General features: G+C 31.3%; 1 protein-coding gene across 7 annotated transcripts in view; it reads right to left on the reverse strand.

The window, feature by feature from the left end:
• LOC137250514 (uncharacterized) overlaps window positions 1-21,428 on the reverse strand; it is a 95,833-nt gene that overhangs the window by 17,686 nt on the left and 56,719 nt on the right. The window lies entirely within an intron of this gene.

Consider the following 21,428-nt stretch of genomic DNA (forward strand, 5'->3'; position numbering starts at 1 on the left):
GTCACTGTGGACAGATATATATTCGAAGTTTTGAAAGACCACGTCTATTTAGAAACCCGCTTTAACAGAGAAAGCACAGCTTATTCTTCGCAAGAAGTGTCACTTTGGACTAAGAAGATAATGAAGAAAAGTCCTGTTATACGGCTCGGCATCATTGATGAGACCGAAAAAATATAAGACGGCTCTTGAAATATTCGAAAGTTCTCAGGAAAGTGTACGGTTCTTCCTGTCGGTATGCCAATGGTGTGCAGTGAAAGACGTTTAATTATAAGCTAGACGAGTTTGACGCAGATTTGATTTGGGTTATGTTACACGAAGGGATGGAAAATCTTTGGTCAAGAGAGTTTTCGTAGCGACAACCGAATTCGGCAATAGAGTTAAAAAGAAACAGTTGGCGGAGGACGTGATGTCTGTTGGTGCTTTATAATAAGGGCAAGTATGGCAACGCAATATACAGGTTGGCGACGAACAACAACAAACGACAACAAACCGCTATCTTGACAATAGTAGCTTTAATTTGCGTTTCCTTACTGTTAATATTGACAAAAGCAAAAAATTTGTTCTTTCAGTGTAGAAGGTTTGAGAAGGAGCTTAAATTGTATAGACGCAAATTTCTATGTTTCATGTTCTCGAATTAATGGCGGTCTCTCTTTCTGGGTCCAAATCCTGCATATATGGTAAGATGGTGAAGATGATGACGACCATACAACTCTTAAGATGCAGCAATTCAAGCAACGCTTATAGAGGATATGGAACGACATTTTCGGCCAAGTCGTGTGTGCTGTCAGCGCAGGTTTCATGAATCACTTAAAACTAGCAAAACGCAACGGAGAAGGGAAAGTTTTAACTAAAGAATAAATATAAAACTTAAATAAAAATGAAAATAACATCCTATTTCTTAGATTAATAAAAAATTTTCAGAGTTTAAATAAAACTTCCGTAACAATTATTCGTCGCCACTTATTTCTAAAATGTTATCTATGCGCTCATTAGGGGGAATCTTTGGCCTACAGAAACTTAACTAGAGTACTATATTGAGCTAGTGGCTGCCGCCTATTAGTGGTGGACTTGGACCACGTATAAAAATCCCTAATAATCGAATGAACCGGCGGGTGTTGCTGTGTTAAAAGTGCTTAGCCCTATTAAATGGGCGTGAGCACTCACATATTATCCTCAAAGTTCTCTAATGAGAGTCCAAGGAATCTTGCAATTTCAACAGGGTTCGACGATAGATGTGCTCCTGTAAGATGCGTTGGTTCTACATTATAATTGAAAACGTGTCATGTGGACACACATGGCGGGGGGTTCCCCGGTGGTACTGCTGGGGGCCCGACAGCCACATAAATGAGGATGCAAAAAGTTTTAAAACTCGTCATCTCGTTAACCTTTGGAAGAACCTTCTCAAGAGGCAAGAAGAGTTAACAATCTCACTGGGGATCTAAGAAACTGACTTGCAATTGATTTTATAACGATCGGTATCTATATGCCGTGTTGTCGCTTTCACAGTCCTTGGCCGGCTATGAGCTCTGGTCGTACAGTTGCGGAGATTGGTAAACGAATCGATCTGAAACTATACTACTAACTTTTTTCTCTCGAAAGATTATACAGCGAAATTATAAGCTACAATGCTCGCAGTCACTAATTTACAATGTTTTAAAGTTGCAAACGAAAACGCGTCCTTTGGTGGAGCCTTTGTAAAAAGCAGGGGAGGCTTTTTCAATCAGGTTTGGGATTTTACACTACCAGGGGAGGAAAGGTGCTTTTTCTGGGTTTCTGGGGGCAATCATAACAATAGTGGTATACAAAAAAGTACTACCTCTTTTTGCCTACTAAAAACTGGAAGAAGAATTGAAGAAGACGAAAGTGAATGAGGACAAAGCAAAGTACCTGCTGTTATCGAGCAAGGAGCCAGCGTATTTGCGCCTTTGCAACCACGCTACTGTTGGCAACCATAATTTGGAAATAATAAAAGAGTTACTTCGTTTACTTGGGAACCAGCATTAAAACGGACAACATCAAAAACAACATCAGCTCTGAAATCCAGCGAGGAATCACTCTTGCCAATAAATGCTACTTTGGACTAGGTATGTAGGAAATTGAAAAGTAAAGTAGATTAAACAAGTACGGAGCTGAGCAATAATCTTATCCAATTTCTAATATCCGAATAATCGGCTGTATAAGATATGTACTATAATTATGTCGAAGAGACGTATATACTTAAGAGACATTTTCGATAAATATAAAATAAACAAGTAAGAAAGTCTAAGTTCGGGTCAAACCGAACATTACATACTGTGTATGTTGTTGTTTGCTTTGTGTGGTTAATAGTGTTATAAGGCTGCGCAATACGACATACATATGTAAATGGTTCTATTCTGAACTCATTTTCGTTCAAAAGAAGCAAAAAGGATACAGAGGCTACCACTTATGAAGTTGAGCGGATAAAAATGCAGTAGTTTAACAGTTGTAGCTATGAAAAAAATGTTTATGCCAAACATCGTTCGGATTGGGAGATTTTGTTAGATTTGGGAAAGGGTACCAAAACAAAGGGGCGGGTCACGCCTATTTTCGTAATTTGTTTAATTTTTGTCCTTAGCTTATATATAACATAGATATAGTGCAAACTTTGTTAAGGTTGAACCTTTAGGAAAAGTGGGAGTGGTACTTAACCGATTTTGATTATCTTCACTCAGTCTATATAATTTGGAAAGGATAATGTCTCTGCCAAATTTCAATGTAATATCTTCAACGGCATGTTAAACTTCCAAATTCTCTCCATATCCCAAATTTTTCCCAGTTTTTCTAAATTTTCGATAACGAAAAAGTTTGCGTGGTTATCGCCCGATTTCACTCATTTTCAATACCAATCTATACTTGTTCAAGATAAGCCCGTATACCGAATTTCAAATCATCGTGTTAATGGACGGACAGACGCACGGACGGACATGGTTTCATGAAATTTTTTTCGATACTGATGATTTTGATATATGGAATTCTATATCTATCTTGATTCCCTTATACCTGCACAACCTATAGCTACCAGCTATAAAACACCAATTGCGAAATAATTAATTCAAAGCCTTCTAAGTCATTACTAAAAAATTTATAGCACTTTTTCTGTGAAATACTTCAGCTTAGAAAAATTTAAAACCCTAATTAGATATCTTACAGATCCAATAAGAAATCAGGTCCCTTTGTAGTTTAAACTAGTAATATAAAGGAATTTTCGATATGCTATTTCATTGGTAATTTTCCTTGATATTTTATTAATTGTCATGAGTTTGGTTTTGTTATTAAAATAAATACTTTAAATTCAAATCGGTGCGGATGTATACATTCAGATAAGATTAAGTAACTTATAGCGAAAAAAACTAATAAAATATTGCTAGCCTTCTTGCTATACAAGGAAATATTATCGGGACACCGGTGTCTCCTATGCCTGAAGGGTTAAAAATACGGTCATAAGGTACACATATCACTTAAATGAGGTCATATTGTACACGTGTCACTTAAATACGGTCATACGTGTACAATGTATCACTTACCCTATGTGAGCTTAATACCACAATTCAACTGTACAAATATAGAAACGAGCTATTAAGTACAACTAAATTTTCCATTGAAAAATAATAGCAAACTATTTTGAACAAATACACGCTAATTTCATTTCGATGGAATAAACATAACAACATTGAATTTGTTATTATGGTAGATCAAAATCTGTTTGTTTAACCGATTATGAATTTGTATTAAGTAACTTACAACGAAAAAAACTAGTAAAATATTGCTAGCCTTCTTGCTATACAAGGAAATATTTTCGAGACACCGGTGTCTCATATGCCTAAAAGGGTTCAAAATACGGTCATAAGGTACACGTATCACTTAAATTAGGTCATATTGTACACGTATCACTTAAATACGGTCATACGTGTACAATGTATCACTTAACCTATGTGAGCTTAATACCACAATTCAACTGTACAAATATAGAAACGAGCTATTAAGTACAACTAAATTTTCCAATGAAAAATAATAGCAAACTATTTTGAACAAATACACGCTAATTTCATTTCGATGGAAAAAATACAACAACCTTGAATTTGTTATTATGGTAGATCCAAATCTGTTTGTTTAACCGATTATGAATTTGTATTAAGTAACTTATAACGAAAAAAACTAGTAAAATATTGCTAGCCTTCTTGCTACACAAGGAAATATTTTCGGGACACCGGTGTCTCATATGCCTGAAAGGTTTCAAAATACGGTCATAAGGTACACGTATCACTTAAATAAGGTCATATTGTACACGTATCACTTAAATACGGTCATACGTGTACAATGTATCACTTAACCTATGTGAGCTTAATACCACAATTCAACTGTACAAATATAGAAACGAGCTATTAAGTACAAATAAATTTTCCATTGAAAAATAATAGCAAAATATTTTGAACAAATACACGCTAATTTCATTTCGATGGAAAAAATACAACAACCTTGAATTTGTTATTATGGTAGATCAAAATCTGTTTGTTTAACCGATTATGAATTTGTATTAAGTAACTTATAACGAAAAAAACTAGTAAAATATTGCTAGCCTTCTTGCTATACAAGGAAATATATTCCGGACACCGGTGTCTCATATGCCTGAAATGTTTCAAAATACGGTCATAAGGTACACGTATCACTTAATTTTTGTGAACTTAATACCACAATTCAACTGTACAAATATGGAAACGAGCTATTAAGTACAACTAAAATTTCCATTGGAAAATAATAGCAAAATATTTTGAACAAATACACGCTAATTTCATTTCGGTGAAAAAAATACAACAACCTTGAAATTGTTATTATGGTAGATCAAAATCTGTTTGTTTAACCGATTATGAATTTGTATTAAGTAACTTATAACGAAAAAAACTAGTAAAATATTGCTAGCCTTCTTGCTATACAAGGAAATATTTTCGAGACACCGGTGTCTCATATGCCTGAAAGGGTTCAAAATACGGTCTTAAGGTACACGTATCACTTAATGAGGTCATATTGTACACGTATCACTTAAATACGGTCATACATGTACAATGTATCACTTAGCCTATGTGAGGTTAATACCACAATTCAACTGTACAAATATAGAAACGAGCTATTAAGTACAACTAAATTTTCCATTGAAAAATAATAGCAAACTATTTTGAACAAATACACGCTAATTTCATTTCGATGGAAAAAATACAACAACCTTGAATCTGTTATTATGGTAGATCAAAATCTGTTTGTTTAACCGATTATGAATTTGCATTAAGTAACTTATAACGAAAAAAACTAGTAAAATATTGCTAGAAACGAGCTATTAAGTAAAACTAAAATTTCCATTGAAAAATAATAGCAAAATATTTTGAACAAATACACGCTAATTTCATTTCGATGGAAAAAATACAACAACCTTGAATTTGTTATTATGGTAGATCAAAATCTGTTTGTTTAACCGATTATGAATTTGTATTAAGTAACTTATAACGAAAAAAACTAGTAAAATATTGCTAGCCTTCTTGCTATACAAGGAAATATTTTCGAGACACCGGTGTCTCATATGCCTGAAAGGTTTCAAAATACGGTCATAAGGTACACGTATCATTTAATTTATGTGAACTTAATACCACAATTCAACTGTACAAATATAGAAACGAGCTATTAAGTACAAATAAATTTCCTTTGAAAAATAATAGCAAAATATTTTGAACAAATACACGCTAATTTCATTTCGATGGAAAAAATAAAACAACCTTGAATTTGTGATTATGGTAGATCAAAATCTGTTTGTTTAACCGATTATGAATTTGTATTAAGTAACTTATAACGAAAAAAACTAGTAAAATATTGCTAGCCTTCTTGCTATACAAGGAAATATTTTCGGGACACCGGTGTCTCATATGCCTGAAAGGTTCAAAATACGGTCATAAGGTACACGTATCACTTAATTTATGTGAACTTAATACCACAATTCAACTGTACAAATATAGAAACGAGCTATTAAGTACAACTAAAATTTCCGTTGGAAAATAATAGCAAAATATTTTGAACAAATACACGCTAATTTCATTTCGATGGAAAAAATACAACAACCTTGAATTTGTTATTATGGTAGATCAAAATCTGTTTGTTTAACCGATTATGAATTTGTATTAAGTAACTTATAACGAAAAAAACTAGTAAAATATTGCTAGCCTTCTTGCTATACAAGGAAATATTTTCGAGACACCGGTGTCTCATATGCCTGAAAGGGTTCAAAATACGGTCATAAAGTACACGTATCACTTAAATGAGGTCATATTGTACTCGTATTACTTAAATACGGTCATACGTGTACAATGTATCACTTAACCTATGCGAGCTTAATACCACAATTCAACTGTACAAATATAGAAACGAGCTATTAAGTACAACTAAATTTTCCATTGAAAAATAATAGCAAACTTTTTTGAGCAAATACACGTTAATTTAATTTCGATGGAAAAAATACAACAACCTTGAATTTGTTATTATGGTAGATCAAAATCTGTTTGTTTAACCGATTATGAATTTGTATTAAGTAACTTATAACGAAAAAAACTATTAAAATATTGCTAGCCTTCTTGCTACACAAGGAAATATATTCCGGACACCGGTGTCTCATATGCCTGAAAGGTTTCAAAATACGGTCATAAGGCACACGTATCACTTAATTTATGTGAACTTAATACCACAATTCAACTGTACAAATATAGAAACGAGCTATTAAGTACAACTAAATTTTCCATTGAAAAATAATAGCAAACTATTTTGAACAAAAACACGTTAATTTCATTTCGATGGAATAAACATAACAACCTTGAATTTGTTATTATGGTAGATCAAAATCTGTTTGTTTAACCGATTATGAAGGTGTATTAAGTAGCTTACAACGAAAAAAACTAGTAAAATATTGCTAGCCTTCTTGCTATACAAGGAAATATATTCCGGACACCGGTGTCTCATATGCCTGACGGGTTTCAAAATACGGTCATAAGGTACACGTATCACTTAAATGAGGTCATATTGTACACGTATCACTTAAATACGGTCATAAGGTACACGTATCACTTAATTTATGTGAACTTAATACCACAATTCAACTGTACAAATATAGAAACGAACTATTAAGTACAACTAAAATTTCCATTGAAAAATAATAGCAAAATATTTTGAACAAATACACGCTAATTTCATTTCGATGGAAAAAATACAACAACCTTGACTTTGTTATTATGGTAGATCAAAATCTGTTTGTTTAACCGATTATGAATTTATATTAGCCGTGTTTTTTAACACGCGTATATCCGTTTACGCTTAAACTTTATATTGACTGCTAAGAGACAAACTATAAATACACCTCTGAAATTGCTGCGCATAAATTTTGTCCTACTAAATTTCAATACGCATTATACTCATATGTAACTGAAATATGTGTCTTTGTTTCACCCTCTACACTAATTCTATGTATTCTATGTGTGTCCACAATTCATCGCAACTGATTCAGCTATATGTTATACCCTATGGCCATCAGAGCGTTGCGTCTCCGCTTTTCGGTACACCCTGTTGCTGTAGCTAGTTGTTTAACCACAGCCGCTAGATGGGTCTCCTAAGCATTGTGTAAGCGAAGATAGGCGTTTTTTTACACGCGCAAACGAAACGTATACGCGCGTGTTAAAAAACACGGCTATTAAGTAACTTTTAACGAAAAAAACTATTAAAATATTGCTAGCCTTCTTGCTACACAAGGAAATATTTTCGGGACACCGGTGTCTCATATGCCTGAAAGGGTTCAAAATACGGTCATAAGGTACAAGTATCACTTAAATGAGGTCATATTGTACACGTATCACTTAAATACGGTCATACGTGTACAATGTATCACTTAACCTATGTGAGCTTAATACCACAATTCAATTGTACAAATATAGAAACGTGCTATTAAGTACAACTAAATTTTGCATTGAAAAATAATAGCAAACTATTTTGAACAAATACACGCTAATTTCATTTCGATGGAAAAAATACAACAACCTTGAATTTGTTATTATGGTAGATCAAAATCTGTTTGTTTAACCGATTATGAATTTGTATTAAGTAACTTATAACGAAAAAAACTAGTAAAATATTGCTAGCCTTCTTGCTATACAAGGAAATATTTTCGAGACACCGGTGTCTCATATGCCTGAAAGGGTTCAAAATACGGTCATAAGGTACACGTATCACTTAATGAGGTCATATTGAACACGTATCACTTAAATACGGTCATACATGTACAATGTATCACTTAGCCTATGTGAGGTTAATACCACAATTCAACTGTACAAATATAGAAACGAGCTATTAAGTACAACTAAATTTTCCAATGAAAAATAATAGCAAACTATTTTGAACAAATACACGCTAATTTCATTTCGATGAAAAAATACAACAACCTTGAATTTGTTATTATGGTAGATCAAAATCTGTTTGTTTAACCGATTATGAATTTGTATTAAGTAACTTATAACGAGAAAAACTATTAAAATATTGCTAGCCTTCTTGCTACACAAGGAAATATTTTCGGGACACCGGTGTCTCATATGCCTGAAAGGTTTCAAAATACGGTCATAAGGTACACGTATCACTTAATGAGGTCATATTGAACACGTATCACTTAAATACGGTCATACATGTACAATGTATCACTTAGCCTATGTGAGGTTAATACCACAATTCAACTGTACAAATATAGAAACGAGCTATTAAGTACAACTAAATTTTCCAATGAAAAATAATAGCAAAATATTTTGAACAAATACACGCTAATTTCATTTCGGTGAAAAAAACATAACAACCTTGAAATTGTTATTATGGTAGATCAAAATCTGTTTGTTTAACCGATTATGAATTTGTATTGAGTAACTTATAACGAAAAAAACTAGTAAAATATTGCTAGCCTTCTTGCTATACAAGGAAATATTTTCGAGACACCGGTGTCTCATATGCCTGAAAGGGTTCAAAATACGGTCTTAAGGTACACGTATCACTTAATGAGGTCATATTGTACACGTATCACTTAAATACGGTCATACATGTACAATGTATCACTTAGCCTATGTGAGGTTAATACCACAATTCAACTGTACAAATATAGAAACGAGCTATTAAGTACAACTAAATTTTCCATTGAAAAATAATAGCAAACTATTTTGAACAAATACACGCTAATTTCATTTCGATGGAAAAAATACAACAACCTTGAATCTGTTATTATGGTAGATCAAAATCTCTTTGGTTAACCGATTATGAATTTGTATTAAGTAACTTATAACGAAAAAAACTAGTAAAATATTGCTAGCCTTCTTGCTATACAAGGAAATATTTTCGGGACACCGGTGTCTCATATGCCTGAAAGGTTTCAAAATACGGTCATAAGGTAAACGTATCACTTAATTTATGTGAACTTAATACTACAATTCAACTGTACAAATATAGAAACGAGCTATTAAGTAAAACTAAAATTTCCATTGAAAAATAATAGCAAAATATTTTGAACAAATACACGCTAATTTCATTTCGATGGAAAAAATACAACAACCTTGAATTTGTTATTATGGTAGATCAAAATCTGTTTGTTTAACCGATTATGAATTTGTATTAAGTAACTTATAACGAAAAAAACTAGTAAAATATTGCTAGCCTTCTTGCTATACAAGGAAATATTTTCGGGACACCGGTGTCTCATATGCCTGAAAGGGTTCAAAATACGGTCTTAAGGTACACGTATCACTTAATGAGGTCATATTGTACACGTATCACTTAAATACGGTCATACATGTACAATGTATCACTTAGCCTATGTGAGGTTAATACCACAATTCAACTGTACAAATATAGAAACGAGCTATTAAGTACAACTAAATTTTCCATTGAAAAATAATAGCAAACTATTTTGAACAAATACACGCTAATTTCATTTCGATGAAAAAATACAACAACCTTGAATTTGTTATTATGGTAGATCAAAATCTCTTTGGTTAACCGATTATGAATTTGTATTAAGTAACTTATAACGAAAAAAACTAGTAAAATATTGCTAGCCTTCTTGCTATACAAGGAAATATTTTCGGGACACCGGTGTCTCATATGCCTGAAAGGTTTCAAAATACGGTCATAAGGTACACGTATCACTTAATTTATGTGAACTTAATACCAAAATTCAACTTACAAATATAGAAACGAGCTATTAAGTACAACTAAAATTTCCATTGGAAAATAATAGCAAAATATTTTGAACAAATACACGCTAATTTCATTTCGATGGAAAAAATACAACAACCTTGAATTTGTTATTATGGTAGATCAAAATCTGTTTGTTTAACCGATTATGAATTTGTATTAAGTAACTTATAACGAAAAAAACTAGTAAAATATTGCTAGCCTTCTTGCTATACAAGGAAATATTTTCGAGACACCGGTGTCTCATATGCCTGAAAGGTTTCAAAATACGGTCATAAGGTACACGTATCATTTAATTTATGTGAACTTAATACCACAATTCAACTGTACAAATATAGAAACGAGCTATTAAGTACAAATAAATTTCCTTTGAAAAATAATAGCAAAATATTTTGAACAAATACACGCTAATTTCATTTCGATGGAAAAAATAAAACAACCTTGAATTTGTGATTATGGTAGATCAAAATCTGTTTGTTTAACCGATTATGAATTTGTATTAAGTAACTTATAACGAAAAAAACTAGTAAAATATTGCTAGCCTTCTTGCTATACAAGGAAATATTTTCGGGACACCGGTGTCTCATATGCCTGAAAGGTTTCAAAATACGGTCATAAGGTACACGTATCACTTAATTTATGTGAACTTAATACCACAATTCAACTGTACAAATATAGAAACGAGCTATTAAGTACAACTAAAATTTCCATTGGAAAATAATAGCAAAATATTTTGAACAAATACACGCTAATTTCATTTCGATGGAAAAAATACAACAACCTTGAATTTGTTATTATGGTAGATCAAAATCTGTTTGTTTAACCGATTATGAATTTGTATTAAGTAACTTATAACGAAAAAAACTAGTAAAATATTGCTAGCCTTCTTGCTATACAAGGAAATATTTTCGAGACACCGGTGTCTCATATGCCTGAAAGGGTTCAAAATACGGTCATAAAGTACACGTATCACTTAAATGAGGTCATATTGTACTCGTATTACTTAAATACGGTCATACGTGTACAATGTATCACTTAACCTATGCGAGCTTAATACCACAATTCAACTGTACAAATATAGAAACGAGCTATTAAGTACAACTAAATTTTCCATTGAAAAATAATAGCAAACTTTTTTGAGCAAATACACGTTAATTTCATTTCGATGGAAAAAATACAACAACCTTGAATTTGTTATTATGGTAGATCAAAATCTGTTTGTTTAACCGATTATGAATTTGTATTAAGTAACTTATAACGAAAAAAACTATTAAAATATTGCTAGCCTTCTTGCTACACAAGGAAATATATTCCGGACACCGGTGTCTCATATGCCTGAAAGGTTTCAAAATACGGTCATAAGGTACACGTATCACTTAATTTATGTGAACTTAATACCACAATTCAACTGTACAAATATAGAAACGAGCTATTAAGTACAACTAAATTTTCCATTGAAAAATAATAGCAAACTATTTTGAACAAATACACGTTAATTTCATTTCGATGGAATAAACATAACAACCTTGAATTTGTTATTATGGTAGATCAAAATCTGTTTGTTTAACCCATTATGAAGGTGTATTAAGTAGCTTACAACGAAAAAAACTAGTAAAATATTGCTAGCCTTCTTGCTATACAAGGAAATATATTCCGGACACCGGTGTCTCATATGCCTGACGGGTTTCAAAATACGGCCATAAGGTACACGTATCACTTAAATGAGGTCATATTATACACGTATCACTTAAATACGGTCATAAGGTACACGTATCACTTAATTTATGTGAACTTAATACCACAATTCAACTGTACAAATATAGAAACGAACTATTAAGTACAACTAAAATTTCCATTGAAAAATAATAGCAAAATATTTTGAACAAATACACGCTAATTTCATTTCGATGGAAAAAATACAACAACCTTGAATTTGTTATTATGGTAGATCAAAATCTGTTTGTTTAACCGATTATGAATTTATATTAAGTAACTTATAACGAAAAAAACTATTAAAATATTGCTAGCCTTCTTGCTACACAAGGAAATATTTTCGGGACACCGGTGTCTCATATGCCTGAAAGGGTTCAAAATACGGTCATAAGGTACACGTATCACTTAAATGAGGTCATATTGTACACGTATCACTTAAATACGGTCATACGTGTACAATGTATCAATTAACCTATGTGAGCTTAATACCACAATTCAACTGTACACATATAGAAACGTGCTATTAAGTACAACTAAATTTTGCATTGAAAAATAATAGCAAACTATTTTGAACAAATACACGCTAATTTCATTTCGATGGAAAAAATACAACAACCTTGAATTTGTTATTATGGTAGATCAAAATCTGTTTGTTTAACCGATTATGAATTTGTATTAAGTAACTTATAACGAAAAAAACTAGTAAAATATTGCTAGCCTTCTTGCTATACAAGGAAATATTTTCGAGACACCGGTGTCTCATATGCCTGAAAGGGTTCAAAATACGGTCATAAGGTACACGTATCACTTAATGAGGTCATATTGTACACGTATCACTTAAATACGGTCATACATGTACAATGTATCACTTAGCCTATGTGAGGTTAATACCACAATTCAACTGTACAAATATAGAAACGAGCTATTAAGTACAACTAAATTTTCCATTGAAAAATAATAGCAAACTATTTTGAACAAATACACGCTAATTTCATTTCGATGGAAAAAATACAACAACCTTGAATCTGTTATTATGGTAGATCAAAATCTGTTTGTTTAACCGATTATGAATTTGTATTAAGTAACTTATAACGAAAAAAACTAGTAAAATATTGCTAGCCTTCTTGCTATACAAGGAAATATTTTCGGGACACCGGTGTCTCATATGCCTGAAAGGTTTCAAAATACGGTCATAAGGTAAAGGTATCACTTAATTTATGTGAACTTAATACCACAATTCAACTGTACAAATATAGAAACGAGCTATTAAGTACAACTAAAATTTCCATTGAAAAATAATAGCATAAAATTTTGAACAAATACACGCTAATTTCATTTCGATGGAAAAAATACAACAACCTTGAATTTGTTATTATGGTAGATCAAAATCTGTTTGTTTAACCGATTATGAATTTGTATTAAGTAACTTATAACGAAAAAAACTAGTAAAATATTGCTAGCCTTCTTGCTATACAAGGAAATATTTTCGAGACACCGGTGTCTCATATGCTTGAAAGGGTTCAAAATACGGTCATAAAGTACACGTATCACTTAAATGAGGTCATATTGTACTCGTATTACTTAAATACGGTCATACGTGTACAATGTATCACTTAACCTATGTGAGCTTAATACCACAATTCAACTGTACAAATATAGAAACGAGCTATTAAGTACAACTAAATTTTCCATTGAAAAATAATAGCAAACTTTTTTGAGCAAATACACGTTAATTTCATTTCGATGGAAAAAATACAACAACCTTGAATTTGTTATTATGGTAGATCAAAATCTGTTTGTTTAACCGATTATGAATTTGTATTAAGTAACGTATAACGAAAAAAACTATTAAAATATTGCTAGCCTTCTTGCTACACAAGGAAATATATTCCGGACACCGGTGTCTCATATGCCTGAAAGGTTTCAAAATACGGTCATAAGGTACACGTATCACTTAATTTATGTGAACTTAATACTACAATTCAACTGTACAAATATAGAAACGAGCTATTAAGTACAACTAAATTTTCCATTGAAAAATAATAGCAAACTATTTTGAACAAATACACGTTAATTTCATTTCGATGGAATAAACATAACAACCTTGAATTTGTTATTATGGTAGATCAAAATCTGTTTGTTTAACCGATTATGAAGGTGTATTAAGTAGCTTATAACGAAAAAAACTAGTAAAATATTGCTAGCCTTCTTGCTACACAAGGAAATATATTCCGGACACCGGTGTCTCATATGCCTGAAAGGTTTCAAAATACGGTCATAAGGTACACGTATCACTTAATTTATGTGAAATTAATACCACAATTCAACTGTACAAATATAGAAACGTGCTATTAAGTACAACTAAAATTTCCATTGAAAAATAATAGCAAAATATTTTGAACAAATACACGCCAATTTCATTTCGATGGAAAAAATACAACAACCTTGAATTTGTTATTATGGTAGATCAAAATCTGTTTGTTTAACCGATTATGAATTTGTATTAAGTAACTTATAACGAAAAAAACTAGTAAAATATTGCTAGCCTTCCTGCTATACAAGGAAATATTTTCGGGACACCGGTGTCTCATATGCCTGAAAGGTTTCAAAATACGGTCATAAGGTACACGTATCACTTAATTTATGTGAACTTAATACCAAAATTCAACTTACAAATATAGAAACGAGCTATTAAGTACAACTAAAATTTCCATTGGAAAATAATAGCAAAATATTTTGAACAAATACACGCTAATTTCATTTCGATGGAAAAAATACAACAACCTTGAATTTGTTATTATGGTAGATCAAAATCTGTTTGTTTAACCGATTATGAATTTGTATTAAGTAACTTATAACGAAAAAAACTAGTAAAATATTGCTAGCCTTCTTGCTATACAAGGAAATATTTTCGAGACACCGGTGTCTCATATGCCTGAAAGGTTTCAAAATATGGTCATAAGGTACACGTATCACTTAATTTATGTGAACTTAATACCACAATTCAACTGTACAAATATAGAAACGAGCTATTAAGTACAAATAAATTTTCCATTGAAAAATAATAGCAAACTATTTTGAACAAATACACGTTAATTTCATTTCGATGGAATAAACATAACAACCTTGAATTTGTTATTATGGTAGATCAAAATCTGTTTGTTTAACCGATTATGAAGGTGTATTAAGTAGCTTATAACGAAAAAAACTAGTAAAATATTGCTAGCCTTCTTGCTATACAAGGAAATATTTTCGAGACACCGGTGTCTCATATGCCTGAAAGGTTTCAAAATACGGTCATAAGGTACACGTATCATTTAATTTATGTGAACTTAATACCACAATTCAACTGTACAAATATAGAAACGAGCTATTAAGTACAACTAAAATTTCCATTGGAAAATAATAGCAAAATATTTTGAACAAATACACGCTAATTTCATTTCGATGGAAAAAATACAACAACCTTGAATTTGTTATTATGGTAGATCAAAATCTGTTTGTTTAACCGATTATGAATTTGTATTAAGTAACTTATAACGAAAAAAACTAGTAAAATATTGCTAGCCTTCTTGCTATACAAGGAAATATTTTCGGGACACCGGTGTCTCATATGCCTGAAAGGTTTCAAAATACGGTCATAAGGTACACGTATCACTTAATTTATGTGAACTTAATACCACAATTCAACTGTACAAATATAGAAACGAGCTATTAAGTACAAATAAATTTCCTTTGAAAAATAATAGCAAAATATTTTGAACAAATACACGCTAATTTCATTTCGATGGAAAAAATAAAACAACCTTGAATTTGTGATTATGGTAGATCAAAATCTGTTTGTTTAACCGATTATGAATTTGTATTAAGTAACTTATAACGAAAAAAACTAGTAAAATATTGCTAGCCTTCTTGCTATACAAGGAAATATTTTCGGGACACCGGTGTCTCATATGCCTGAAAGGTTTCAAAATACGGTCATAAGGTACACGTATCACTTAATTTATGTGAACTTAATACCACAATTCAACTGTACAAATATAGAAACGAGCTATTAAGTACAACTAAAATTTCCATTGGAAAATAATAGCAAAATATTTTGAACAAATACACGCTAATTTCATTTCGATGGAAAAAATACAACAACCTTGAATTTGTTATTATGGTAGATCAAAATCTGTTTGTTTAACCGATTATGAATTTGTATTAAGTAACTTATAACGAAAAAAACTATTAAAATATTGCTAGCCTTCTTGCTACACAAGGAAATATATTCCGGACACCGGTGTCTCATGTGCCTGAAAGGTTTCAAAATACGGTCATAAGGTACACGTATCACTTAATTTATGTGAACTTAATACCACAATTCAACTGTACAAATATAGAAACGAGCTATTAAGTACAACTAAATTTTCCATTGAAAAATAATAGCAAACTATTTTGAACAAATACACGTTAATTTCATTTCGATGGAATAAACATAACAACCTTGAATTTGTTATTATGGTAGATCAAAATCTGTTTGTTTAACCCATTATGAAGGTGTATTAAGTAGCTTACAACGAAAAAAACTAGTAAAATATTGCTAGCCTTCTTCCTATACAAGGAAATATATTCCGGACACCGGTGTCTCATATGCCTGACGGGTTTCAAAATACGGCCATAAGGTACACGTATCACTTAAATGAGGTCATATTATACACGTATCACTTAATACGGTCATAAGGTACACGTATCACTTAATTTATGTGAACTTAATACCACAATTCAACTGTACAAATATAGAAACGAACTATTAAGTACAACTAAAATTTCCATTGAAAAATATTAGCAAAATATTTTGAACAAATACACGCTAATTTCATTTCGATGGAAAAAATACAACAACCTTGAATTTGTTATTATGGTAGATCAAAATCTGTTTGTTTAACCGATTATGAATTTATATTAAGTAACTTATAACGAAAAAAACTATTAAAATATTGCTAGCCTTCTTGCTACACAAGGAAATATTTTCGGGACACCGGTGTCTCATATGCCTGAAAGGGTTCAAAATACGGTCATAAGGTACACGTATCACTTAAATGAGGTCATATTGTACACGTATCACTTAAATACGGTCATACGTGTACAATGTATCAATTAACCTATGTGAGCTTAATACCACAATTCAACTGTACACATATAGAAACGTGCTATTAAGTACAACTAAATTTTGCATTGAAAAATAATAGCAAACTATTTTGAACAAATACACGCTAATTTCATTTCGATGGAAAAAATACAACAACCTTGAATTTGTTATTATGGTAGATCAAAATCTGTTTGTTTAACCGATTATGAATTTGTATTAAGTAACTTATAACGAAAAAAACTAGTAAAATATTGCTAGCCTTCTTGCTATACAAGGAAATATTTTCGAGACACCGGTGTCTCATATGCCTGAAAGGGTTCAAAATACGGTCATAAGGTACACGTATCACTTAATGAGGTCATATTGTACACGTATCACTTAAATACGGTCATACATGTACAATGTATCACTTAGCCTATGTGAGGTTAATACCACAATTCAACTGTACAAATATAGAAACGAGCTATTAAGTACAACTAAATTTTCCATTGAAAAATAATAGCAAACTATTTTGAACAAATACACGCTAATTTCATTTCGATGGAAAAAATACAACAACCTTGAATCTGTTATTATGGTAGATCAAAATCTGTTTGTTTAACCGATTATGAATTTGTATTAAGTAACTTATAACGAAAAAAACTAGTAAAATATTGCTAGCCTTCTTGCTATACAAGGAAATATTTTCGGGACACCGGTGTCTCATATGCCTGAAAAGTTTCAAAATACGGTCATAAGGTAAACGTATCACTTAATTTATGTGAACTTAATACCACAATTCAACTGTACAAATATAGAAACGAGCTATTAAGTACAACTAAAATTTCCATTGAAAAATAATAGCATAATATTTTGAACAAATACACGCTAATTTCATTTCGATGGAAAAAATACAACAACCTTGAATTTGTTATTATGGTAGATCAAAATCTGTTTGTTTAACCGATTATGAATTTGTATTAAGTAACTTATAACGAAAAAAACTAGTAAAATATTGCTAGCCTTCTTGCTATACAAGGAAATATTTTCGAGACACCGGTGTCTCATATGCTTGAAAGGGTTCAAAATACGGTCATAAAGTACACGTATCACTTAAATGAGGTCATATTGTACTCGTATTACTTAAATACGGTCATACGTGTACAATGTATCACTTAACCTATGTGAGCTTAATACCACAATTCAACTGTACAAATATAGAAACGAGCTATTAAGTACAACTAAATTTTCCATTGAAAAATAATAGCAAACTTTTTTGAGCAAATACACGTTAATTTCATTTCGATGGAAAAAATACAACAACCTTGAATTTGTTATTATGGTAGATCAAAATCTGCTTGTTTAACCGATTATGAATTTGTATTAAGTAACGTATAACGAAAAAAACTATTAAAATATTGCTAGCCTTCTTGCTACACAAGGAAATATATTCCGGACACCGGTGTCTCATATGCCTGAAAGGTTTCAAAATACGGTCATAAGGTACACGTATCACTTAATTTATGTGAACTTAATACTACAATTCAACTGTACAAATATAGAAACGAGCTATTAAGTACAACTAAATTTTCCATTGAAAAATAATAGCAAACTATTTTGAACAAATACACGTTAATTTCATTTCGATGGAAAAAATACAACAACCTTGAATTTGTTATTATGGTAGATCAAAATCTGTTTGTTTAACCGATTATGAAGGTGTATTAAGTAGCTTATAACGAAAAAAACTAGTAAAATATTGCTAGCCTTCTTGCTATACAAGGAAATATATTCCGGACACCGGTGTCTCATATGCCTGACGGGTTTCAAAATACGGTCATAAGGTACACGTATCACTTAATTTATGTGAAATTAATACCACAATTCAACTGTACAAATATAGAAACGTGCTATTAAATACAACTAAAATTTCCATTGAAAAATAATAGCAAAATATTTTGAACAAATACACGCCAATTTCATTTCGATGGAAAAAATACAACAACCTTGAATTTGTTATTATGGTAGATCAAAATCTGTTTGTTTAACCGATTATGAATTTGTATTAAGTAACTTATAACGAAAAAAACTAGTAAAATATTGCTAGCCTTCTTGCTATACAAGGAAATATTTTCGAGACACCGGTGTCTCATATGCCTGAAAGGTTTCAAAATATGGTCATAAGGTACACGTATCACTTAATTTATGTGAACTTAATACCACAATTCAACTGTACAAATATAGAAACGAGCTATTAAGTACAAATAAATTTTCCATTGAAAAATAATAGCAAACTATTTTGAACAAATACACGTTAATTTCATTTCGATGGAATAAACATAACAACCTTGAATTTGTTATTATGGTAGATCAAAATCTGTTTGTTTAACCGATTATGAAGGTGTATTAAGTAGCTTATAACGAAAAAAACTAGTAAAATATTGCTAGCCTTCTTGCTATACAAGGAAATATATTCCGGACACCGGTGTCTCATATGCCTGACGGGTTTCAAAATACGGTCATAAGGTACACGTATCACTTAATTTATGTGAAATTTAATTAAATTTGAAAAATAATAGCAAAATATTTTGAACAAATACACGCCAATTTCATTTCGATGGAAAAAATACAACAACCTTGAATTTGTTATTATGGTAGATCAAAATCTGTTTGTTTAACCGATTATGAATTTGTATTAAGTAACTTATAACGAAAAAAACTATTAAAATATTGCTAGCCTTCTTGCTACACAAGGAAATATATTCCGGACACCGGTGTCTCATGTGCCTGAAAGGTTTCAAAATACGGTCATAAGGTACACGTATCACTTAATTTATGTGAAATTTAATTAAATTTGAAAAATAATAGCAAAATATTTTGAACAAATACACGCCAATTTCATTTCGATGGAAAAAATACAACAACCTTGAATTTGTTATTATGGTAGATCAAAATCTGTTTGTTTAACCGATTATGAATTTGTATTAAGTAACTTATAACGAAAAAAACTATTAAAATATTGCTAGCCTTCTTGCTACACAAGGAAATATATTCCGGACACCGGTGTCTCATGTGCCTGAAAGGTTTCAAAATACGGTCATAAGGTACACGTATCACTTAATTTATGTGAACTTAATACCACAATTCAACTGTACAAATATAGAAACGAGCTATTAAGTACAACTAAATTTTCCATTGAAAAATAATAGCAAACTATTTTGAACAAATACACGTTAATTTCATTTCGATGGAATAAACATAACAACCTTGAATTTGTTATTATGGTAGATCAAAATCTGTTTGTTTAACCCATTATGAAGGTGTATTAAGTAGCTTACAACGAAAAAAACTAGTAAAATATTGCTAGCCTTCTTGCTATACAAGGAAATATATTCCGGACACCGGTGTCTCATATGCCTGACGGGTTTCAAAATACGGCCATAAGGTACACGTATCACTTAAATGAGGTCATATTATACACGTATCACTTAAATACGGTCATAAGGTACACGTATCACTTAATTTATGTGAACTTAATACCACAATTCAACTGTACAAATATAGGAACGAACTATTAAGTACAACTAAAATTTCCATTGAAAAATAATAGCAAAATATTTTGAACAAATACACGCTAATTTCATTTCGATGGAAAAAATACAACAACCTTGAATTTGTTATTATGGTAGATCAAAATCTGTTTGTTTAACCGATTATGAATTTATATTAAGTAACTTATAACGAAAAAAACTATTAAAATATTGCTAGCCTTCTTGCTACACAAGGAAATATTTTCGGGACACCGGTGTCTCATATGCCTGAAAGGGTTCAAAATACGGTCATAAGGTACACGTATCACTTAAATGAGGTCATATTGTACACGTATCACTTAAATACGGTCATACGTGTACAATGTATCAATTAACCTATGTGAGCTTAATACCACAATTCAACTGTACACATATAGAAACGTGCTATTAAGTACAACTAAATTTTGCATTGAAAAATAATAGCAAACTATTTTGAACAAATACACGCTAATTTCATTTCGATGGAAAAAATACAACAACCTTGAATTTGTTATTATGGTAGATCAAAATCTGTTTGTTTAACCGATTATGAATTTGTATTAAGTAACTTATAACGAAAAAAACTAGTAAAATATTGCTAGCCTTCTTGCTATACAAGGAAATATTTTCGAGACACCGGTGTCTCATATGCCTGAAAGGGTTCAAAATACGGTCATAAGGTACACGTATCACTTAATGAGGTCATATTGTACACGTATCACTTAAATACGGTCATACATGTACAATGTATCACTTAGCCTATG

Source organism: Eurosta solidaginis, chromosome 4 (genome assembly GCF_040869045.1).
Source record: "Eurosta solidaginis isolate ZX-2024a chromosome 4, ASM4086904v1, whole genome shotgun sequence".
In the NCBI taxonomy this organism is placed as follows: Eukaryota; Metazoa; Arthropoda; class Insecta; order Diptera; family Tephritidae; genus Eurosta; species Eurosta solidaginis.